The sequence below is a fragment of the Pseudorca crassidens genome, chromosome 7, assembly GCF_039906515.1.
Source record: "Pseudorca crassidens isolate mPseCra1 chromosome 7, mPseCra1.hap1, whole genome shotgun sequence".
Taxonomy (NCBI): domain Eukaryota; kingdom Metazoa; phylum Chordata; class Mammalia; order Artiodactyla; family Delphinidae; genus Pseudorca; species Pseudorca crassidens.
Window position 1 is genome coordinate 77,324,998 of NC_090302.1, and position 27,015 is coordinate 77,352,012.

General features: G+C 34.1%; 1 long non-coding RNA gene across 1 annotated transcript in view; it reads right to left on the reverse strand.

Moving 5' to 3' along the window:
• LOC137227090 (uncharacterized) overlaps nucleotides 1-27,015 on the reverse strand; it is a 378,946-nt gene that overhangs the window by 158,232 nt on the left and 193,699 nt on the right. Inside the window, exons 3-5 of the long non-coding RNA XR_010944688.1 lie at nucleotides 23,909-24,033; nucleotides 22,595-22,674; nucleotides 837-895 (exon numbers count right to left, since the gene is read on the reverse strand). This is a non-coding gene — a long non-coding RNA (uncharacterized lncRNA). The remainder of the gene's footprint in view (nucleotides 1-836; nucleotides 896-22,594; nucleotides 22,675-23,908; nucleotides 24,034-27,015) is intronic.

A 27,015-nucleotide genomic window follows, 5' to 3' on the forward strand; every position in this document is an offset into this window, starting at 1 on the left:
GACCATCATGAGATAAATAGATAAAGAAGTTGTGGTATATTCAGTTGACCATTTAACAACAAATGTCTGAACATTACACGTCCATCTATACTCAGATTTTTTTCAATAATAAATACTATGTATTACATGATCCGAGTTTGGTTGAATCCACAGATGTAGAGTGCAGATATGAGAAACCCAGTACAGGGAGGGCTGACTACATGTTATACATCGATTTTCAAATGTGCAAAGGGTCGCCATCCCAACCCCTGAGTTGTCTAAGTGTCAATTATACATATAGTGGCTATTCAGCCACTAAAAAGAAAGACATCCTGTCTTTTGTGACAACATAGATGGGCTTTGAGAGCATTATATAAGTGAAATAAGTCAGACAGAGAAAAACAAATACTGCATAATCTTAATTTTAGATATGGAATCTAAAGAAATCTAACTCATAGAAAAAGAGATCAGACTTGTGGTTTCCAGAGGCGAGGGGTGGAGAGTGGGGGAATTGGGTGAAGGTGGTCAAAAGGTACAAACTTCCGGAAATAGGATAAATAAATACTAGGGATGTAATACACAACATGATGACTATTAACACTGCTGTATGGTACATTTGAAAGTTGGTAAGAAAGTAAATCCTAAAAGTTCTCATCACACACACACAAAATAAACCTTTTTTGTAACTATATGAGGTGATGAATGTTAACTAAACATATTGTGGTAATTGTTTCACAGTATATGTAAGTCAAGCCATTATGCTCTACACCTTAAACTTATACAGTGTTGGATGTCAATTATATTTCAATAAAACCAGAAGAAAAAAATTCATTCTACTCAGAATATAAGGTACTCACCCATCATTAGGTGGCCATGCGGTTCCCTCATCTCCTTTTTTCTTTACACTGATGGGTAGCTGCAAAATATTATGATATGCCATGTTGGTAATCATAAAAACTTGGTTGTCCAACCAAATGTAAAAGTCTATTATATTTCAAATACCTCTAAGGCTATGACTACAAAGTATCTTCACTCTGTGTTTCTACCCAAGTTGGAAACTCTGAAGTATAGTTGTTATTACAATATTTTGTCATTTTAATTTTCGTTCCAAAGCACGTAAGGTTGAAAAATATTTTTCTCTTGTCCACCCATTTCAAGCAGTAAGAAAGCTAGAGGCTTCTTTAGTAGACAAGATCATGAGGCTATACTTTATTGTGTAGCTTATGATAGTCACAGCATTTTCTTTTAGGGTAATTTATTAGCTTGTATACCTGACAAGCACTCCAAATTCTACAACCATAATTTAAATAGATCTGAATTCAACTACCTTATGTGAAAGAGGAACTCAACCTCCTCTATGTCCTCTTATGATCATTTTTAATCTTTCAATTTAATGTATATTTCCTGTGCTTTCTACATGTCATGTATATACTAGGCACAGACAAATAGTATAAATAGAAAAATGTCATTGCTAATCTCAAAAATATTTAGAAACTACTCAGGAAAAAAGACCACTGGACAAGTATTTAAAATAAAGTATGGTAAACATAAGAAAAGGAAACCTCTTGCTTTTATGTTGATTACTCTTTAGTCTTATGCCAATCCTGGATCCTAAATTCATAGTTTGTAAATAATACTATATTGAATCAATATGGCAGTTAAATTAAAGACAACCCAGTAATAATCCACATGATCTCTCATGAAATTCTGTTTGAGAAAAAAATAGAAAAAAAGGAACCCTTTTTAGCTTAATAATATATCTCTTTTGATAGTTACTTTTCTGAATTTTTTGAAGATGGAATTAGTCAGTTTCCTCTAAAAGGTTAATTAATAATCTCTCTGTCAATCTTCAATAGAAAGTAGAACTTACACTATTTAAAAAAAATTTTATTGGAGTATAGTTGATTTAAAATGTTGTGTTAGTTTCTACAGTACAGCAAAGTGAATCGGTTATACATACACATATATACACTCCTTCTTAGATTCTTTTTCCCATATAGGTCATTACAGAGTATTGAGTAGAGTTCGCTGTGCTATATAGTAGGTCCTTATTAGCTACCTATTGTATATATAGTAAGAACCTACACTCTTTTTTCTTATTGTGTTATTTGGACTGACTCCCTGGATATTTGGTGGAAGGAACTCCAGGCTCCAATTTTTATTGCATCTTCATCTGTTAATTTCTAAGAATACATATTTTTGGATTGTTGGTACTAGTAAGGCAGGTACTGGGGATACAAAGGTCATAATGAGGTAGGAATTAGACTGCTTATATTTATATATTGTATTATTGAATCCTACTGCATTATTTAATTAGTTATATTGTTTAATCTTCATAACAACCTCAAGTTTTGATATTTTCCCTTTCTCATTACAAAACTAAGGCTATATTACTTAGATTAAAATACAATAAATAAAATAATAAAATGAAATAAAATACCAGAGTAAGTTAATAAGAAAAATTTTTTAGCATAAGAAGTTACTTTTTTTAAACAAGTGACAGACCTGGGATTAAAAACAGAGTTCTGTTTGATGTTGAAATCTTCTTGGTATACTAAATGGCACTGACAGCTTTCAGGTCATATGAAATAAAGATGTCTGCTTTGAAATTTGAAGATTCTAAAATATAGCCAATCAATCTTTCCTGGTGACGTCCTATAATCATTTGCAACTGTATATTTGCTTGGATCCAAATACTTGCCATAATTTTATATCAGTTACTTTACGTTCCTCCTTAACACAAATGTAAGCAAAGGAGCACCCCTTGGGGCAGAGTGACTTGCCCAAGGACAGAATCCATTTGATGTATTCCAAACTAACACATAAAATTGCAGCTCTATTTACAATAGCCAGGACATGGAAGCAACCTAAATGTCCATGGACAGATGAATGGATAAAGAAGATGTGGCACATATATACAATGGAATATTACTCAGCCATAAAAAGAAACGAAATTGAGTTATCTGTAGTGAGGTGGATGGACCTAGAGTCTGTCGTACAGAGTGAAGTAAGTCAGAAAGAGAAAAACAAATACCGTATGCTAACACATATATATGGAATCTAAGAAAGAAAAAACAAAAGGTCATGAAGAACCTGGGGTAAGACGGGAATAAAGACACAGACCTACTAGAGAATGGACTTGAGGATATGGGGAGGGGGAAGGGTAAGCTGTGACAAAGTGAGAGAGTGGCATGGACATACATACACTACCAAAGGCAAAATAGATAGCTAGTGGGAAGCAGCCGCATAGCACAGGGAGATCAGCTCGGTGCTTTGTGACCACCTAGAGGGGTGGGATAGGGAGGGTGGGAGGGAGGGAGATGCAAGAGGGAAGAGATATGGGAACATATGTATATGTATAACTGATTCACTTTGTTATAAAGCAGAAACTAACACACCATTGTAAAGCAATTATACTCCAATAAAGGTGTTAAAAAAAAAACAATTCAGTAAGAGAAATGTAAATTGGAAGGAACATTTTTGCTTTTTTGTTTTTGAGGATGAAGTGATTTTTAAAATTCTGTTAACCCTGGCAACTTCTAGGCAGGAGTTTGAGAGCAGTAGATATTTGGGGGGACATTATTCCTTTGCAGTTAGACAGGTATATATAGATATAATTTACTCATTTACTCATTTTTTTTTCAGTGTGAAGATGTTGAGTTGTTTTACCAAGTCCTCCTAATTGTTACATGCAGTCGTTCAGATCACTCAGACCTGAATGTTTACAAATTAGGAAAATAATCTGATGACATATTCTAATATTTCTACCTAACTTTATGAAACTTAATAATATTCCAAGAACTTCAGAGCTCTGTAACATCTTTGTCTCTCTGACAGAACAAAGTGCTAGCATATCATCCTGAAAACTTAGATTCCCACATCACAGTTCATAAGATTCATTCACTTTACAAAGGCTTATTGATCACTTTATATATAATATGCTGGGAAGGGGTCTAAAGATGCATTTATATCTCTTGTTTCAACAGTTCTTTAGTTTGGTCTTCCTGGTTTCCACATTTTAATGCCTACACTAAATAAGGCCATGTTTAGTTAAAACAACACTACTATAATTTAATATTATTTACTGAAATTTTAAGAATAAAGTGAATATACATTTTCTTATAAAAGATTTAATTACGTGCCTCAAATAGATATTTACCCATGTAAAGGTAATTACAAACAGAGTCCAATCACTACAAAGTATATGTGGACATTTGAAATTTTCTATTTACAGTATAATTTTTGGAAAAAAAATCAGCAGACAACATAATTTTAACTTCATTTTCTTCAGATAACAAGGCTTTAATCTGAATAGTATTAACACGTTTAACTGCCAACTCATGATTCTGAGGTCTCTGGATTATTTAGATTTACCTGTCTTTAAAAATTTGCTTGATGCTAGTGACAAAGTTACAATAGTCTAAAGGTGAATTAACACATTTTAAGAATTGTTGCAGTATCGTCAATTCATATTACGCCTCAATATGTAAAGAACTGCAAAATTTCAAAGAGAGCTTTGATATGGTCCTGACCTATTCTTTTTTTTTTTTAACATCTTTATTGGGGTATAATTGCTTTACAATGGTGTGTTAGTTTCTGCTTTATAACAAAGTGAATCAGTTATACATATACATATGTCCCCATATCTCTTCCCTCTTGCGGCTCCCTCCCTCCCCCCTCCCCCCCCCCCTCCCTATCCCACCCCTCCAGGCAGTCACAAAGCACCAAGTCGAGGTCCTGACCTATTCTTCTGAGGAACTGATAACTTTTTTAAATAGTTGAATTATAAAAACAGTCGAGAAAAAAACAGAAAAGTTGCTCATGAATGTGAAATTTTTTTTACGTTTTGAGTTATTACCAATTTACAAGGTGAAAACCCATTGTTGTAGAAGTTAAATTTGTTTATTATCATATATATTATTTTATTAACTTCTTGTTATGTGACATCAATGAAAACATAGCAAGAATTATATTACAATATCACAATATTTTGCAAAAAGCAAACTTTTCCTCATGTTAACATAAACATGATCATCTAGAGAGTTGTTCTGCAACCATCTTATTCTTACTGAGCTTGCTGTTCAGAAAAATATATTTCTTGCTACGAAATTTCTCAGTAATGTGACAAGTGCACCCTAGAAATCATGTTAGAGAATAACTTGGGAAGTGCTGTCACAGGACTGCCTGAAGATCATTTGAAGGGGTTTAGGAGGAAAGGTGACAGCTACAGGAGAGTAGCTTTGGACCAGAGACAATGTTTGTTACTATTGGATTAATGATTAAGGATGCTTGGAGGTTGAAGTGAATGTCATTAACCCCCTTCTGCCAATGTTGGTAGCATAGCCAGATAGTATAAAGTGGATGATTACATTTTACACTGTCTTTTTTCATAGGATGCTTGAAATATTCTGTAAAAAGAAATGGCCTTCTATGAAGATTAATAAACACAAATGAACACAAAATGAATTCTAGAGTTAACAAGATACTGGCAATGAGAATGAGACCTAATCTCCAACGCAAGTGTATTTTAATCAGTCCTTTCTCTGGTTGATCATTTGGTTGCATCCTAGGTTGGCAATTTTGTTCCTAATGCAGAAGACTCAATAGCATTATATCTGTGTTATTCTCTTGCATGTAGAACTTAAAATAGGAATTACAAATATTTCAGGAATAACTGCTATCCTCACTCAACTTGACAATATCTACTCTTCCACTTGCTCAGGCATTCCTGAATTATTTCTGAACCAGAGTTTCTGTGTCTTCAATACAGATATTTGTTAACATGCTGACTGATTCTACACATCCATTGCTTTCAAATATCTAATCGATACTATAGAATTTAATATTTGGGGTCCTAATATGTACCTTCATATATAAAGCTGTCATTTTTAGATATGGAAATTAAGACATTTACTAAAATGATTTGGCCAAATTCACAGAGCTGGATAGAGTCTATCAGAGGACATTGAGCAATGCCTACCAGAATTTTAATGTAAAATAAACTTCATTAAGATGATGATGTGGAAGATGAAAAAATATGCACCTTATGGCCGAAGATCAAAGCACATTAGATTTCCATTATATATTAACAGTAGTGATATGGATATAGTTACATTGCATAAAGTAAAATATAGCAGTAGTAATGGCTTGTTCATTTATTTCTTCAAGAATGTAGATTTACTTAAGCTAGCTAGCTAGCAGTGAGTTTCAGTTTATTGAGGACGATAGCCCAGGAAACAGCCTCTCAGTATCTCTGAGGAAACTACAGATGAGCATAATATAAAATATACTGATCAGGGCCCACCTGCTATGAATCTTAACTTTGCCTACTATAAATAGTAGTGTTTTAATCCTCTGCAAACCTCCCGACTTCCCTGAGGCTCAAGATGCAGTTGAACTAGATCATTCTTCCCAGCTCTGAGGTATTCTAACTCTCTAGAAGAGAAACCTTCATTTATTTAAATTCCATATACATTTTAGATACAAGGTGCCAATTCAGTGTATTTATTGTGTCAACTTACCAGCTGTAATTAACTTGAAATATTTTAAGTGACTCAAAAAAAGTGTAAAGTAGGTGAGCCCTTATCTTTACATTTTATTTTCTACTTAGCATTTACCTGGGGTATTAGATGAACATTATGTATAGTTAATCTTTACTCATTAATTAATTTTAAAAATTAATCATATGCTTACATTTAAATTAGCAAGGAAATGCAAAGAACCTAGAATAGCCAAAACATTTTGTAAAAGATGAACAAAGTTGGAGGACTAAGGCTACCTGATTTCAATACCTATTATAATTGCACAATAATCAAGGCAGTGCAGAATTGGCATATAGACCATTAAATAGATCAGTGGAACAAAACAGAATAAAGATTCCAGAATTATTCTTGCACATATATAGGCAACGGATGTTTTACAAAAAAGGGAAAAGAGTACTTCAGTAGCTGCAACACTTAACAGCCATACGTAAAACAAACAAAATAAACCCCTTAGATTCTTATTTCATACCATGTACAAAAATTAACTCAAAATGAATCATGGATCAATGTAAAACCTTAAACTATAAAATTTCCATTAAAATGCATAAGGGAAAACCTTTGTGACCTTGGGCTATACAAACTCATTTTAAGATATGATACCAAAAACAAAGCCCATAAAAGAACAAATTAATAAACTGGACTTTATTAAAATTAAAACATCTGTTCTTTGAAAGGAACTGTAAAAAGAATAAAAAAACAAGCAGTAGACTTGAAGAAAACAAACACATACATATACATATAATGAAGTTAGTAATGCAAAATAATTGAAAGAATTTTGGATGAAGCTTTGAAGGACAATGTAAATATAGGGCAAAATGGAGACAGAATGAGAAAGAAAGAAGTAGAAACAAACATATTTAATTAGCACTATACTGTAAATTTAAAGAAGCAAAGCAGTTTCATTAACCTCTTATTTGTTTTATTGTCATTTGGTTACTGAATATTGTAACTACAGACCACACAAGGTCAAATAATATTGCTTATGGTCTCTAGAGTTTGGGCAGTTTTAATTGCACATTGGAAAACAAATATGTTGATGCTTTGCACTGTGTGTAGTGTTTAAACGAAGGGAAAGGAAGCATCTGGAGTGTCATAAAATGAGAGACATAACTGCAAAAAATTAATCAGCTGCTATCTTTCATTATCGTAAGGCCTAATGACTTTCAAAAGAGCAGGGGATCTGTGTTTATTTGGACATTGACATTAAAATATTTTAGGTACATTATAGCATTACTCTGGCCTAACAATCTGCCTTATTGAAAACAAAAATATCATATTATTAAAAACAATATTGAGGAAGAAAGTAAGAATGTCTAGCGGCCAGTTTGTAAATTCCCATTTCCTTTTGCCAGGAAATATTTTATTCTAATTGTAGCAAGTAGGTGTTAAAGATGCAAATGTTTTACAGGTTATTTTATTACATTGTATTGTATTATGTTGTATCGTATTAGAATTCCCCCACCTAGAATATTCTTTTTAAAGCTTTTGATTCTGGGCTTTTTTCCCTTAGCCCTCTCTGCCTGTTTAAATCCTATTCTTCAGTACTCAGCATAAGCATCATCTCTTCTAAAAACAATCTCAAATCCCCAGGCTGGTTTTAGTACTCCTTCTGTTTGCTAAATATGTTATCTCACAGTTACCACTTCTGTAGTGTTTAGTCTACTACATTATCTGTTATCTCTTCTGTCTCCTCCGCTGGAACAACCTGTACCAGTAACCATGAATCCTTCACCTATATTCATGGACATGCATAGAAACTACTAAACACCCAACACATATTTGATTGAAAGGAAGGGGTGCAATGCTTTTGTTCCAAACTCTTACTGAAAAGATATACTGAAAAGATGAAATTTAAATAAATGTATAGCCTCCCAAATAATCAGGAAAGTCAACCAGTTGCATCAAAGAGTTATGGAAATTAAAGAGCTCTTTTGTTCAAATCAATAACACATCTAATATAGCCAGAGAAACCAGCAGACATAGAAGAGCTGCTGAAGAAATGCATATTTATATAACAAGGTAGCCTTGGACAGCTCCTAGAAGCCATTAGCTGGAGTCTGCAGTATGGTGTCTGAAATGGTAACTCACTGGCTGATCCTCTTCCCCCTCATACAAAACCAGCTCTATTGTGGTTTGCTTACAGGGTTAGTATAGCTAGTAATACCAGCCCTCAAAGCAAAATGAAGAATTTGTGTATGGAGTCCCCTAGAAAGTAGGATAGGGTTATAAAAAAAAAAAAGATGGTATTTTGGGTCACTTTAGTCTGTTCCAAGTGGTGTATACAGCTCACAGACTGTAAAAATATCTTATCCACTTATCAGAACAGGGCTTTGCCACTCGCAATTGCATTTCCTTCTCGAGAAAGAGTGATCTCTATAAGGAAACCCATTAGTTTCCAATACTGATAATTTATTATTACTAATTATTAATGATCACTATTATTTACATGAATAGACAATGAATTATCACTAGATATGTGAGGACAATGAAGAGAGAGAAAACAGAAAGGCCAAAGAAACCAACGTTCAAGAAAATAGAAAATGGAAAAAAATATATATATAGTTTATATTGTCAGAAATTCAAAAAGAGTTCACATTCATAAAGCAAAAATAGGCTTCTCTGAATAAAAGAACATTTGTTTTGTTTTTCCTTTCCATCTGTGTTATCTTCAGTAGATCTTGTGACATTTTCTGTGCCTATAACAGTGCCTGGTGATGCATGTACTAAGTTTTTCTGCCCATCTGTGCTCTTATTGCAAGGTAGTTAAAAGCATTAAGAAATATCACACTAACTTCTTCAATGGATAAAAAAATGGCAAAATCTAAGCATTTATTCTTCAACAAAGGAATCCATTCAGTAAATATTTATTAAGCACCAATGTGTGTCAAATACTTTTGCAGGTTCTAAAAATGCATCAGTGGGAGGAAAAAAAGTTACTTATTTTCTTCATGGAACTTACATTTTACTGAGACAAAAATGAAATTATCTGATGTGATAAGTTCAAAGAAGAAAAATAAGATAGGTAATGGGAAGAGAGAAAGATGATGTATTTTGATTATATTCTTGAGGAAGACTTTTCTGATAAAATCATATTTAGCACTGACTTGACAACAAAGGGTTTGTGAACCATGAGTAAAGAAATTTCCAGGCAGAAGTAAGGGCAAGTGTAAATCCTGTGACAAAAATCATGTCTTGTCACATTCAAAGAATAATAAGCTGAAGTGGCAGTGGGGAGTGAAGTAAGAGCTGAGTCAGAGAGGCCACAAAGGAAGGGTTGTGTAAGACCTCCCAGCTGTTGGCTTTGAAAATTCATTATGGTGGGGCAAGGGTGGAGGCAGGGAGAACAGTCAGAAGATCATTGCAATAACCCTTTTGAACCACGGCCCTCAGATTCTGGATATATTGTGAAAGGAGAGCTGACAGAATTGGATGCGAAGTGTGAAAATAAGTGGGTAAGATTTAATGTTATTTTCCTGTCATTCTCTGAGGTACATATCTACATACTTCACTATTGGAGCTTATTTGCATGAAAGGAGAAGCAAGGAGGTAGGGGAAAGAAAATAATAAGGATAACTAACATTTACTAAACATGTATTTTGTGCTAGCAAACTTCTAAGTGCTTTTCACATATCATATCATTAGATATTCACAATAATTCTCTGAGATAGATACTATTAAAAACTACAGCTTCAGGTAAAGAAACTTAACCTTAGTGATGATATATCCCCAGCCTTAAGTTAGTACACCTGGTAATTGGAGGCAGATGATGACATCAAGCCACCTGACTTCAAGTCCAAAGTATTATCAATATGTGAAGAATGAAGATGTGGTTTCTCCCTTGTACACTGTTGGTGGGAAAGTAAATTGGTGCAGCCACTGTGGAAAACAGTATGGAGGTTTCTCAAAAAACTAAAAGAACTACCCAGCAATTCCACTCCTGGGTATATATCTGAAAAAAATAAAAACACTAATTTGAAAAGATACATGCACTCCAATGTTCACAGAAGCATTATTTACAATTGCCAAGATATGGAAGCAACCTAAGCGTCCCTCAACAGACGAATGGATAAAGGAGATGTGAGATATATATATATATATATATATATATATATATATATATATACACACACACACACACACACACACACACACATATTTTTATAATGGAATACTATTCAGCCGTAAAAAGGAATGCAATTTTGCCATTTGCAGCTTCATGGATGCACTGGGAGGGTATTATGTGAAGTGAAATAAGTCAAACATAGAAAGGTAAATACTATGTATGCGGAATCTAAAAAATACAACAAACTAGTGAATGTAATGAAAGAAGCAGACTCACAGACATAGAGAACAGACTAGTGGTTACTGGTGAGGAGAGGGAAGGGGGAGGGGCAATTTAGGGGTAGGAGATTAAGAGGTACAAACTATTATATATAAAATAAACTACAAGGATATATTAAAAAACATGGGGAAAATAACCAATATTATGTAACAATTGTAAATGGAATGTAACTTTTAAAAATTGTATAATAAATAAATACACTGATAAAGAACAATAACAAAAATAGGCCATCCACTTTGTCACAAAATGCTACCTGCCACACACTTTACAGAGGCACTCCTGTTTAATCATCACTATGAAGTAACTATTAGGAAACCAATACTTAGAGAGGATATTAAACCTAGCAAAAATCAGAGGCTTCAAACACTGATAATTATATTTCTAGTTTAAGGTAATATGTATATGATATTAATTGAGCTGTTACAAAAGAAGAGGGAGACTTTACATCCAGATGTTTTAGGAAATGCTAGATTAGTTTGTTTTATTGATTGCAGGAATTTTTATAATCTTTGAACACTGTTATTATTCAAAAGGAGTTTGGCATGCAAAGTTTCTGAGGCTTTTATTTGACCAGGCCCTTATTTTCAGAAAATATGTATATTAATTTAGAAAATATACATTGTACATTTCTGCTTAAAATAGAATATAGTACTAGAACACAGGAATGATAAAATTGCTCATTAGTGTGCTACTTATACCTTGAATTTAACAGAAGGAAAGAAACATGAAAAGAGAGTGATATTAACCTAGTTTTGAATCTTATGGCTTGTGATTTGTGTCTTAAACTAGCAGTGCCCCAGGATTAGATTATACAAAGGCACTTTCAAGGATGCATAATCTGGTGCAATTTTCAGGTATAAGCTAGAAATGTAATCAGCAGTTCTGTCAAACATTTATGTCCTGATACCTTGTAGCAAGGTGAATGAATGAAAACAGGATTGACTCTGCATCTTACATGCTTTTGATTCCTTCTATTTTGAAACAAGGGAATGAAATTGCTGTGTTTAGAAACACATAAAATTAAGAAATAAACTAGTGGTAAAAATAAATTGGTTTTAATTCACACATATCTTTATTTCTTTTTGAGTTTGAGAAGATAATGAATTTAAGGCATAAAATTAAATATATGGTAAAAATAGAATGGCTCAGGAACTGAAATTAGACAAAGCTCTACTTGAGAAATATGTATCTATTGGGTATTTTTAATACACCATATTATTAAATGACTTCATAATTTTTCTTGAAATTGATGAATATAATTCTCTCCAGATAGACAGATAGATAGGTAGACAGATAGATAGGCAGACAGATACATAAATGGACAGTGTGACTGACTTTTGCTTTGCGGTGATGGTTTCTCCTCTTTCCCTGTTTTTTTGTTTGTTTGTTTTTATTTTTTGCTTTTTTTAGGAATTATAACTTTAACACAACTAAGATATACCTAATTCCTTATGTCATAGCAGTTTCTAGCCGTATTTTTATCTAGACCCTCAAGCATTACTTTTTAATATGGAAACCTAGGAGTCTTACAGCAGTGTTTTTCAAACTGTGAACTGACCCATTATGGGTTATGATGGAGTAGTGGGTCATGAGATCAAGTTAGGAGGTTAGGCAACAATTTTTTAAATAAAATAGAATACGATAGAACAAAACAGCAAAATTCAGAGTGCACAGCATATAGTATATATATAGAGTATAGGTGTTGTCTCATGAACATTTTATTTCCTTTGTGTACATAAGTGTGTGCATGTACACAGAGTTGTTAAACTATACTTATACTATACATAGATATTTAAAGTTTTGATAGCCACTGTGTGAGAATTTATGGTTCTACCTCACTTATTTCACTAAAATGGTCTTCAAAACTCTAAAAATGGTCTTCAAAACTCTCTGTTTATGCACGTTTTCTGGGGAAAAGTGTTTTGCCTTTCATCTGAGGTTTATATATTTTTTTCAAAAAGCCCAAGAGACATACTTATCATAAAGCAAATTTAATTATTATATTTGTAGTTTTAGAACAGGTATATTTTGAAATATGAATATAATAATTTATATTCATATGTCTATTTTACAAACAAATGTACCCGAAATAATTGATTCTTTGTTCCCAACTTAAATTTACATTCTAATTAGGTTATATACAAAATTTATTTATATAAATAAAAATTTATTTATATAAAAAAAATTTTTATTTATATAAAAATGAAAGAACATTTAGACTTATAAAGGTGTGAGTAAAGCATATTATGTATTTTATTTTTCCTAAAATTATTTACTTCTTAAAACAGCAGCATTTCATGAATTAAATTTATATAAATATTACATTGCTAGGCTTATGATAATAGATATACAATGTAATAAGTACATAATGAGAATGGTGGCCTATGAAAGGATAGAGATAAAGGAAAGAGAGATGAAGGACTATTTTATTAAAGATTTAAAAGTGACCTAAGAGAAAAAGAAAAGTAATGCATTCTGAACAATAATTTTGTGCCACCCACCGTGCTAAAGATTTTATACCACTGTTTTTCAGCACATAGGCAACCCTGTAAAGTGGATAATTTACATTTTGCAAATAAGGAAATCGAGGCTCAATGTAGTTAAGGTTTTTGGCCACAAGTCACAAAACTGGTAAGTTTTGCACAGGATAGTGAGAGGGAGAAAGAATTCTCAATTCTAGTTTTCATCCGCAGATAACTTTAGGAATGTATGGTATAGGCCCCCCTTTTACCTAACATCATCCCATTCTATGGACTAAATTGGAAGTTGAATTACTGTAGAAAACAACCAGCCCTGTACAAGGAAAATTACATTCTTTAGCTCCACCAAATTTATTCTAGTACACTAAGGCCTCAAATGAGAAAGGAGTGATTTAGCAGCATTTGTTAACAAGAGGAATTGAATAGAGCTGGAAGAGACACATATAAACAAACAAGCAAATGTTCAGTTTTAATGCAAATTTTGGGTGATGGCAGTATTTGTCGCTTGGGCAAACACCATCACCAGAGAAACAGATAACACATATACTGAAGCAAAGATCAGATCTAAGTTAAGAAATCAAAATCTGGAGGAGTAGTGGGTGCTGTGATATACTTTCCAGATTCTCATTCAAGACTAAAGGGCTTATTTCCCCATCTGTTGTGAGTATTGCCGTCTGATGGCTTTCAACTGCCAGCCCTCTCTGAAAGTTGCCCTGGGTTGGAGAGACTGCTTTAATTCTCTGTGGGCAGCCCACATTGGATGATTAGTAGCTTCTAGAGCAGAAAGGACTTGTTCTCTCACCGTAACACAGAATAATCTAAGGGGTCCATCTGGTTTCAGAAACTCCTTCTCTAACATCTGGTCACCTGAGGCTTTTGTTGAGACCACCTTGCAGCCTGATCTCTTCCTCTGCCCAACCTTGCAGCTTCTCTCCTTCCTCTTCTACAGTGATGATCTCCAAAACACTCCCTGACCAACTTCCTAGAATGTATGCCCCACCTCACAGTCTGTTTTCTGGGGAACCCAAGCTTCAGGGAGGTCTACAATAATCTGAGTCCCTATCCCCTGTCAGCTACCAAGGGATCCACGGAATTAAGCAAGCAAGGTTAATTGGTTAAAATGATTAGACAAATGGTCACACTCACTCAAAAGATGAAAAACATGTAGATGTGGGACAGCAAGTACTCAAAGAAGGAAAAGGAGAAGCCCTGGATAGTGGTCAAGTCTGTTCAGATGAAGCCAAGTAGGAAGAAAAAATGGCTGCCAAAGTTGTCCACATCCTCATCTCCAGAACCTATGAGCATGTTACCTTATATGGCAAAAGGGACTTTGCCAATGTGATTAATGTTAAGGACCTTGAAATGGGGAGATGGTACTGGATATCCAGGGATCCCAGTCTAGTCATAGAGATCTGTAAATACAGAAAGCTTTTCCTAACTGTGGTCAGAAAAGGAGTTGTGAGAATGATTAAGGGATGCAACATTGCTGGATATAAGATAAAGGATCGGGGGCAAGAGTCAAGGAATTTGGTTAGCCATTAAAAGCTGGGAAAGCCAAGGAAACATTCTTCCCTAGAGATGCCACAAAAAAATACAGCTCTGCTGGCACATTGATTCTAGCCCAATAAGGCTTCTGTTGCAATTCTAACCTACAAATCTATAAGATAATAAATTTGCATTGTTTAAACTACCTTTTTTGGACGATTTATTACAGCAGCAGTAATAAACTAATATATATTTGGTACCAGGGGTGAGGTGCTACTATAACAAATATCTAAAAATGTGAAAATGTATTTGGAATTGCACAATAGGGAGAGACTGGAAGAATTTTGTAGAGAATGATGGAAAAAGGCTAGATTTCTCTGAAGAAACTGTTAGTAGAAATATTTATGGGAACTATTCTTAATGAGGACTCAGAAATAAGTGAGAAGCAGAACTGAGAAAACATAAATCATCTTACAGGATCCAAAATCATTGTGAACAGACTGTTAAGAAAAATATGGATGTTAATGGAACAGCTGCTGAAGGCTGAGAAGGAAATGAGGAACATGTTACTGGAAACTAGAGGAAAGAACATCTTTGCTGCATAGTTGCAGAATGCTTAGCAGAACTGTGTCCTTCAGTTATGTGGAGAGCAGAACTGGTAAATAATGAAACTGTACATTTAACTGAGGATATTTCTAAGCAGAGTGTTGAAGATGCAGCCTGGTTTCTTCTTGCTGCTTATAGTAAAATATTAGTGGAAGGAGATTAACTGAGGAAGAACAATTAAAATAACAAAAAAGAAAAACAAACAAAAAAACGTACAAAAAAGCATGTCAGTATTGGATGGTTTTGGAAATTCTAAGCCTATTCAGATTGTAGAATAAAAAGTACTAAAGAGATTTGCTGCCTGAAAATCATGACCTAGAGGAAAAAGCCAAGCATGAGGTGCTGCCATCTTTTGTTAATACCTCAGAAAAATCAAAAGGTTATAATGTTCATTCACACAAATGGCTCTTTGAGGAGATTAAAGTTCATCTCACAGATCACTTTAATATAACTAGAAAACATTTAGGAAGTTTTAGGGCATAATTCTTCAGTCATCCCCCAAAAACAAAAAAAGCAAAGATAGAGATTGGGTTATCTAGGAAAGATCTGTGGAAGAATTTCTTGTCTAATGGAGTGAATCCCATGACATATACAGGAGAGCCGCAAGAGTCTCCAGAACTAGCCAGCAGAAACAATGCTTGCTGGGAATGAAAGGGATGGAGTACAAAATTAAAGAAGGCTGGTAGAACCATAAATTTCTACAGGCAGGAAATAGGTTGATAAAACTACCGAGCTACAAAACATGTACTATCATTTATGAAAAATGGAGGATACCTAGGAGGGCAGAGCCAACAGCCCAAATAACTTGAGCCACATAGGATTAATCCCAGCACATAAAATCTAATGGATTCCATATATATGTGTTAGCATATGGTATTTGTTTTTCTCTTTCTGATTTACTTCACTCTGTATGACAGACTCTAGGTCCATCCACCTCACTACAAATAACTCAGTTTTGTTTCTTTTTATGGCTGAGTAATATTCCATTGTATATATGTGCCACATCTTTATCCATTCATCTGTCAATGGACACTTGGGTTGCTTCCATGTCCTGGCAATTGTAAATAGTGCTGCAATTAACATTGTGGCACATGACTCTTTGGGGCAGGACAGAAATAAAGATGCAGATGTAGAGAATGGACTTGAGGACATGGGGAAGGGGAAGGGTAAGCTGGGACGAAGTGAGAGAGTGGCATGGACATATATACACTACCAAACGTAAAATAGATAGCTAGTGGGAAGCAGCCGCATAGCACAGGGAGATCAGCTCGGTGCTTTGTGACCACCTAGAGGGGTGGGATAGGGAGGGTGAGAGGGAGACGCAAGAGGGAGGAGATATGGGGATATATGTATATGTATAGCTGATTCACTTTGTTATAAAGCAGAAACTAACACCATTTAAAGCAATTATACTCCAATAAAGATGTTTTAACAAAAAGTTATTATAAAAAAAAATCTAATGGAGTTTTCCTAGCTCAATTTTGAAATTGCTTGGGTCCAGTAACTCTTTTTCCTTCTATTTTTGACTATCTTGAACCAGAATTTCTATAACTGTTATCCTATGCCTTGTCTCACCATATTATTTTAGGAATAGATAACTGCTTCTTAAGATCCATGACTTCATAGATGAACAGGATGCCCCAGTAGGGATTATTACTAGAATATTACCCATATCTAATTTAGATGATTTAGATGATGAGATTTTAGACTTTTGGCTAATTAGATTTAGATGAGATTTTGAACTTGAGTTGATGTAATGGGTTGAGACTTTTTATAATGTTGTGATAGATTGAGTATATTTTGTATATGGAAAGAATAAGAATCTTTGGGGGACAGACTATGGTAAGCAGAATAATGGGCCCCTAAATGTGTCCACATCCTTATCACTGGAACATGTAATCATGTTGTCTTTACATGGGAAAATGAATTTTGCAGATGTGATTAAGGTTAAGGATTTTGAGATGGGACATTATCCAGGATTATCTAGAGGGGTTCAACCTAATCATATCAGTCCTTAAAAGAACCTTCTCTGGCTGAAGTCAGGGTCAGAGGAAGATTTGACTTCAAAAGAATGGTCAGAGAGATGCAAGACCGAGGAAGTGGGTACAGAGCCAGGGAATGTATATGTTCATTGGAAGCTGGGAAAGGGAAGAAAATGGATTCTCTGCTAGAGCCTCCAGGAAGAAACACAGCCTTCCTCACACGCTGATTTTAGCCCATTGAGACCCATGTTGGACTTCGCACCTACAGAACTATAAGATAGTACATTTGCATTGTTTTAAACCATGAATTTTGTATAATTTTATAGCAACAATAGAAATATAATACAACATTTTAAACTATCATCCACTGTAGTATTTGGGACACCAGTGAGAGAGATTAAAGTCTTAAGTATGGCAATTGAAAATGTAGTGAGTCAATATGGTGTTTTAGGAGTCAATATGGTGTCTCCTTTGAAACATCTCTATAATAGTTGGAACAGAAAAAAATACAGATGTATGAAAATATAAATTAATGTTTGTCTATAATCCTAAATTCAAACCTTATGTATATGTTACATATATTCCTTCTCACTTTTGATCTAAATTATTCCCATGAAATTTGGGGTGCTTCTTTGTACAAAGAATTTATATTCACTTTCATTATTTTATATTTCTCTTTGTATATGGAGCCTGAATGGGTTTATCCTGTCCTTTTCATAATACAGGTACTTCACTGACTGTAATTATAAAGCTTTTCTCCTTTTAGAATATTTTTCTTTTCACTAAATTGAAAAGAAATTGCTTCTTTGATCTAATCTGATGTATTTGAAACGCTTATATTGTAAAAATGCTGACAGACCTGTTCTCCAGAAAGAACAGTGTCACATTTGGGGTTTCTTTGTGGGGGGAGATATTGGGGGGAATGCTTATAGAGAGTGGGGTTTCACTGTTGCAAAATTAATTGTTCTGAAGTAAACAGACAGAATTAACAAGTAAATTTGGAACAGTTATAGAATTTATGCATAATCCAGATTGCTGGAAATGTTTCACACAGATATTCAGTGTATAAGATAGTTTTAATGCATCATGTAAATAGAAATGCAGAATAAGCATTGTGTTTGCATTTGTAGAAAAATAAGTAAACATACGCTGTTTGGAGAAAAATTTTCTAATCTTTAAGGTGAAGTGAAATTTCCTGTAATTCCTTTCATGATTTATTGATGTCTTAAGGGCCATACTTAACTATAATTTTTGTCTGTGATATTTCAGGTCAACCTTTTTTTGTTTTTCTTTTCTGGTCTTTCACCATAGGATCTTTGGTAATTTTTTCAAATAAAGAAAATAGGTATGGATTCACTTCACTGAACACACATGCGTACACACACACACACACACACACACATTTTTGATTGCTATTTTGGCTAGAAAATTTTTAGAACAAATTAATTTTCTCAGAATTTTAAAGAAAATTTAACATTATTTTCTATCTTCATATGTTATTGATTAGAAGTTATGCCAATGACTTGCATTCATTTGTAGGTAACCAATTTCATCTTCCTGAAAGGAATATCATCATAAATGGAGTTCTGAAATATATAGGTGCATATTATTTATCATTCCTTCTGTCTATAACAAAGCATACTGTTTCATTTTGAAAATATAAAATTGCTAAGATGTTTTAGATAAGAAACATACTCTTCTATTAATTAGGTGTATTAATGCTCCATGTCTCTCAATGTTTTTATATTTTCCGTTGTTTTCTTCTTGTCTTGGATTCTAGGAATTTTTTCTCCCAACAAAACGTGTGATAGCTGCATTCATCCTATTATTTATGCATTCTATTTAAGCTTTATTTTGTAATTTTATTTTAAATTCCCAGTTCATTTTTGTTGTGCTTCTTTACTCCTTATTTTATAGAGACAATGACTATTCATACCTTTCTGAGTACACTGACTAGAGGTTTTTAAATTCTTATTTTATGTCCTCTGAGTTGGGTTTTCTGTTTGCACATCTTGCTCTTTTTTCAAATAGGTGGGTTTTTCTGATTTTTGTTTTGCCTAAATTGCCAGGTGATTAGGATTGTTTGCCACATTTTTGAGTGGAAAATCAGGCTGATCAATAGATGTGTTTTCTCTGCATATATGCAGGCCTCTTTTCCCAATAGTTCCCTCCCCTAGATGTGCATAAACAGCAGATTCTATTAAAATGGTCTGCTAGGTTTGTAGTATATGCCAATAAATAGGTTTTGCTCTAGCATGTTATGTATCAGACAAACTAGGCACCCACCAATTTCCAGAATAAGAAGGTAAATTTCTTTTATGTATAGAACTATTTTTTCTCTTTTTGATTATTTAAAAAGTCCAGCTATGCCCACTTTTTCTTCTGATCCTAATACCTGCACATGGGCCCTTCCTTTGGGTAGAACTTAGGCTTGCTTTAGAAAGAAAATGTTCATAGGACAGTAAGGTAGGCACAGCTTTTAAGAATAGGATATATTTTACCTAGAACTTGGCATGTCTGAAAATTTCTTTCCCTCTTGCTGACATTTTCTCCAGCTTGTGTTGTACGTATTGGAGCTATGATGCTTTTGCTTTGCTTTTGATCTAATCTCATTTGCCTTCTATATTTCAGAAATTCTTTAATTTTCTGGCTTACTAGTGGTGCCTCTTCATATTAGGGAGACATATTCTGTCACAGGAGTGGAAGTTCAGGATGCCATGATTTAATCCACACAGCAACTCTGTAAGAATTTTTTTTTAACTTTTCTTTTAGTCAAGAAACTGAGGGCTGGATAAATGTCTATGTGTCATAGTTTTTGAGTGATTGAGCTGTGATTTGACCTCAGATTCTCTGTCTCCATATTCTCATCTCTAACTAGAGATGATCTTGTATTGCATTCCATTTCAATCAATTCCATTGAATTCAACAAAACATATTCTGAATACCTATAATTCTGAATACCTATAATACCTATAATTCTGAATACCTATATAATAATAAACTGCTTGTGACAGTCTTATACAAGCAATGAAAATATAGATATGGCTAAGACAAAGATCCTGTCTTCAATTAATTCACAGTTTTATATGTGGAACTTAGTAAAGAAGGAAAATAAGAGAATGCAAAGACTTAATTTACTTACTGTACAATTTTTCCTAAGATTGTTCTGGTATAGGTAAATTAAAAAGCAAATGTAATTGAAAAAAAAACATTTGTTATGAATACTCTATATATGTTGGAGAAAATAATGAGCATGCTTCTTTTTATGTCTTGATATCATTTATAAAATAGTGCATATTTGAAGTAATATGCAAATGATAGAAATAAAGCTAGTCATATACACATTATAAGGATTAATTTAACCTACCTCCTACTTGTCAGAGTTAACCTGCAACAAGGAGGCAAGTGGAATAACAAGTAGTGTTATTCATAAATAAAATGCATAAAAATATATTCAGGAAAACCAATGCTGTTTGCTTAACTGTCTAATTTACACCTTGCCTGTATCAGTTTGAGTAAATTATATTTTCAAAGTTCCATGAAATGTGAGATCTTAGACAGCACTTAATTGCCTGTCTTTAGCTTTAGAGAAACTGAAATGGAAGAAAGACTTGTCCTGGGACACACATAAATGTAGATGCAGAGCCATGCCCACTCCATAAATTGCTTCCCCTAACCCCTTGTTTTAATGGAGTGGGAGGATAGGAGATCTCTGAGTCACTTAATTTTCCACATTTTTTCCTTGAGGGAAACTTTTCCTTCGGTATTGTGGGAATATGATATCCCAGTCTATTATTATGATTCCCTTGAAAAACAACTTAGGATAAGAAGGGCTAGACAATGATAAAACAAACTGAACCTGAAGAGATTTTTTTCTTATATGTAATCAGATTTGTTTCATTAAAAGCACAAACTAGAGGATATCTAATAAAATCAATGAGGATTTTTTGGTTGTTGACATCTATCATATTGAAAGGAATACTGCCAATGTTTTCCCCTATCAGAATTTCTGCAGGAAATAGACTCATATCCTCATATTGTGCAGTGTAGTCTTATTTTTTCACTCATCCTACTCTAGTGCCAAAGTAAATTAGGTGGCTGAGAAAAGTGAGACACCACTAATGACTGAAAGTAAGTAGCATTTTTCATGGAATCCAATGCTGATGAAGGGAAAGAACAATATTAAGAGATAAATTCCTATAAGTACTGAGGATCTGAGGAAGGAAAAAAAAATTGTGACTTGTGCAATGTATGTGCCTTTCACTTACTAAAGATTCAAATTACATTTCAGTAGAATATCAGCACTAGTCAAACACCACAGACATAACTGTTGTAGACAGGACCCAACTTAGGTTGCTGAGTAGCACGTGAAAATTTGAGAAGAAACAAGATATTATCATAGTTTCAAAGTATCTACCCCAAGGTATTTATTAACTACAAATGGAAAGATAGTAACCCACAAGCACTATTTAACCAAGGGATCAAAGTTAACATCACCAGTAAAAAGGCAAAATGATACCATGCATTGAGAACTCAGGACACATTGTCATTTCCGTGGTAGTTATGCTCATCATGCTTAACCTTAGTCCAGTCATGAGGAAATATTAGACAAATGTAAATTGAAGGACATTCTACAAAATAATTAAACAGTAATGCTATTCAGAAGTGTCAGGATTATTAAAAAAAAATAAGGAAAGACTAAGGAACTGTTGCAGCTTGACAGACTAAGGGAAAAAAGTACAATGCAGGATCCTGTATTGGATCCTGAAACAGAAACAGGACATTGGTGGAAAAACTGGTGAAATTTGAATGTGATCTGTAGTTTAATTAATAGTATTATAACTATGCTTGTTTCTTGGTAGTATTGATCATTTTGTCAGAAGCTGATGAGAGATGTACAGGAACCTATTCACAACCTGTAAGTCTAACATTTCAAAATTAAAAGTTAAAAAAAAGTTTTAGCATGAGAATACAGATTTTGAGGGAACACATTTTTCCATCTAACTTTTAAAATTTCACTGTTAGAAAAAGTCTACATTTGGGGGGCTACTGTTTACTTCTATCAGGACATATAGTACAAATGTTTATGTGAGGAAGAAAATTAGGCCTATAGGGAGAGTGGGTGAGAGAAACTTGGAAGGTTTGAAGGCTCTTTCATTTAAGGGTATGTCTACTTACCATTCTTCATCACAAATGGAAGGTGGTGTGCTGGAAAAATAACATGGAGCTCCAAGGCCCAGAAGCAGCATGGGGTAGAGCTTGGAGAAAGCATGATATAGATAAAAGACCATAAGTTTCAGAAGCAGACCAATCACTTTTCAAATCTTGAATCTTCTGCTTGATAACTGTGTGACAAGTTTAACCATAAGTTACTACTACTACTACTACTACCACTACCACTACTACTGCTGCTTATCCTCCTCCATTTTTATTTTAGATAAAAATACTTATCTTGCAGGTTTCCCAGATTACTAAAGTAATGTAAATATTGTATAAATAAGAACTACTAACCCCATGTCTACTTAAAGCCATACATTTCTTATTAAATTAACATAGCATCATTATACAAAGTTTAAAAGAAGAGAAAAATCACATACATTTTCATTGACTGAAAGATATGTGTAATCATTTTAAGTTTTATGGTTATATGTTTTAACATGGTTGTGATTTTAGTGTATCATTTTTATCTTGCATTTTTTCCCACATTACTATTTATGAATTTTGTCATGTTTCTACAATATATTTAAAATATCTCCCTCCAATGGAACATTTAAGTTGATTCTGATTTTTTTAATATCATAAGCCATGCATGTTGCATTTAATATTTTTTAACTTGGATTATTCCTTTTATAAAGAAATGTGCATTAAGATTTGTAGTTTTTGTAAATTAAATAGTTAAAAATTTACCCTTTTCATGAATGTTTATTATTTTTACCTCTTACTTTATATTTGAACAGATGAAACTCAAATCACTGAATTTTCTTGACATTATCAGAAGTACTTATTCATCACCGGTAGACAAAGCAAGGAGAATTGGCATGAGTTTTGCTTCTAGTATAGAACTACAACCTTGGTGCAGAAAATGTATAACCACCACAGCTAGGTATAAGAAGCATGACAAGCACTATGCAAATTCTAGTTCTCATTATTAATTATTAATATTGGCATGGTGCTGTAGGGAAAGAGTAACTTTGCCAGTGATTCTTACTATCATTCTATCAGCTTTCTTTAGTATAGGTTGCCACTGGTGGAGGTGGTAAGAATACAGAGTAGAAGAGGTCTTTTAAATTATGTGGGAAAGCCCGTCACAGCATCCCTCATTTCCCAGGGTTAGCATAGTACAAATTTTCTGTTAGTTCTTTGATCAATGACTGCTTTGCTTGACCATTTTTCTTGATCTTTAGGTTCTGCAGATGTCTGGCTCATGAGTATTCACATAGACTTCCCGCTATACTCTGAACTCCAATTTTATGTTCTCTGGGTTTTACTTACTTTTGTGACCTCAGATTCACTGTGATCCCAGTAATGTCTTTCTTTTGTAGCCTCCTCTCATGTCTTCTTTCCTTGTTCAGCTCTTACAACGTGTTGCTATCCTTGATCCAAGATGGAAATTTAGTCTATGGGTATAATGAGAATTAGATATTTTGACTGTATTGGAGAATATCACATGTTTATCAGCTTAGTAGAGAGATAAAAGGTTAAGAAAATAGAGCAGATGCTATGAGCTTTCTTATGAAATTTCCCCAAGGTGGGAAGGAAAAGTGAAGCACAACTTCCAAGTTACAACACATGCTATTAGTTTTGAAATAGAAATAATCAAACTAATTTCACTGTGTTATTTTATTATTATCATTTTAAAATATACATGACATTTGCCACTTAAAATATTTTAAGTGTACAATTCTGTGACACTAAATACTTTCATATTGTTGTGCAAATGTCACCATCATCCATCTCCAGGACTCATCATTTTCCCAAATTGAAACTCTTTATCCATTAAACATTAACTCCTCATTACCCGCTGGTCCCAGCCCTTGGCAACCACCATTTTACTTTCCATCAATTTCACTACTCTAGGTACCTAGAATGATACAGCACTTGTCCTTTTGTGATTGGCTTAATCACTTAGCATCATGTTTTCAAAGTTTGTTCATGTTGTAGCATGTGTCAGAATTTCCTTCCTTTTTAAGGCTGACTCATTTTTCATTGAATGCATACCACATTTTGTTTATCCATCCATCCATATATGGATACTTGAGTTGCTTCCAACTTTTAGCTATTGTGAATAATGCTGCTACGAACATGTGTGTACAGATATGAATCCCTGATTTTATTTTTTTGGATATATAATTTTGCCAATACATAGCACTTGCTATTTCTGTTTGTTTCTTGAAAATAGCCAATGACTGTTATTTTGTTTGTTTGCTTTAATACTAGCCATTCTTATGGGTTTGAGGTAGTATCTCATTGTGGTTTTGATTTGCATTTTCCTAATTATTAGTGATGTTGAGTATCTTTTCATGTGGTTATGGGCCATTTGTTGATCTTCTTTGGAGAAATGTCTGTCCATTTAAGTCCTTTGCCCATTTTACCTGGGCTTTTTTCTTATCTACTCTAGTTTTGAGTCAACTAGAATGAATCAAACTTTGAATCAAAATGTGAAGATGGAGAAGGAACAGGAGAGATGAGGTAAAGAACTCTGGTCTCAATCCAATATATTTGGCTTTGGCTGTATCTACATATTTTACATGTGTTAATGGAAAGAATTATGTAAACTGCTGTTATTCTACAGGTAGTACTATATCATAGTTGAAATAATGGGTTACAAAGATTCCACAGGTTATAGGGAAGTTATAACATCTGCTTCCCCTCACCGCCAATCAGAGCAGATGGCTCTTTCCCAAGGGATATAAAAGTAACTACTTTCCTTAAATATGCCATCTGTCTGAATAATCAATTTCACCAATTAGTAAAGAAGACATTTGAAGGGCTGAGAAATCTGTTAATTCTAAACACAGGAAGGAGAAAAGAACTATGTTTTGCCCAATGCAAAATAATAGCATTTCTAGGCATCTCTGTTGAATATGAAATAGGATCTACTTTTGTTGCCCTTTCTGAAACATTCTGTGGAGCTAGATCAGTTGGTAAAAAGCAAATCAATAGATGAAGCTAGTGTGTGATGACAAATTTGACTTGCTTGACAGAGTGTATATTAATATTGATCACCAGGATCAAATCAAGCAGACCAAGCAAGTCACATGCTCTTATGGTAAAACAGAGCTCCAACTCATATTGTTAATCTGATAGGAATTCAGTAAGGCAGATAATTGTATTTTATCTTTAGGTTGTTTAACTATTATAATAGTTATATTATAACTATTATAATATGTTTAACTATTATAATATTATAATATAATATACCTACTCACTGGCCCTCCTCTTCACTCCTTAAGCTCCAGCCATATAGATACATTTACAGTTCCCCTATCCATGTTTTTTCAAACTAACAAGCCTATGTAGATGCTGGTGTCAGCCCCAAATAACCTCCACTTTTACAAACTGGCAAGCCCTCCTCATTCTTCAGATTCCAGCTCAAGTATCTTCTCCGGGAAGAATTGTTTTATCAAGAAAGCCAATAATGCCATCTTAGTCTCCTCACTGTTTCTAATATGCATAGATAGTACAGAATTTTTCTCAATGAACTAATTCATTGTAAAATGTTGACTCCCATATTAGAGTGTAATTACATGAGGAAAGAGACTGCGTCCTATTTACCTATGTAGTGCTAGTTCCTGGAAATAAAACTTTAAAAAGAAATTGCTAATACATAAAACAGTTTGGAAATCCGATTGACAAGATGAGAGCTTGCTTTAAAAAATCCTAACATATGATAATTTTATTAAGGCTTTACTTCCTTTTCACTTACAATGAAAAGCTATAGGTAAAGTTTGATATTCTTGGGAATTCCCTGCTGACGGCCCAGGTCCAATCCCTGGTTGGGAACTGAAATCCCACAAGCTGTGTGGCATGGTAAAAACAAACAAACAAAAAACTGTTATTCTCAATTTTCAAGCACACAGCAAAAATAAATTTCAATTAAAAATAACTGTCTGGACAATTAGCTGCTGAACAGTCATCGACAGGAGACACTGGAACTCACCAAAAAAGATACCCCACATCCAAAGACAAAGGAGAAGCCACAACGAGATGGTAGGAGGGGTGCAATCACAATAAAATCAAATCCCATAACTGCTGGGTGGGTGACTCATAAACTGGAGAACAATTATACCACAGAAGTCCACCCACTGGAGTAAAGGTTCTGAGCCGCACGTCAGGCTTCCCAAACTGGGGTCAGGCAACGGGAGGAGGAATTCCTACAGAATCAGACTTTGAAGCCTAGCAGGATTTGATTGCAGCACTCTGACAGGACTGGGGGAAACAGAAGCTCCACTCTTGGAGGCAACACACAAAGTAGTGTGTGCATTGGGACCCAGGGGAAGGAGCACTGGCCCCTGGGGAGACTGGACCAGACCTACCTGCTAGTATTGGAGGGTATCCTGCAGAGGCAGGGGGTGGCTGTGTCTCACTGTGAGGACAAG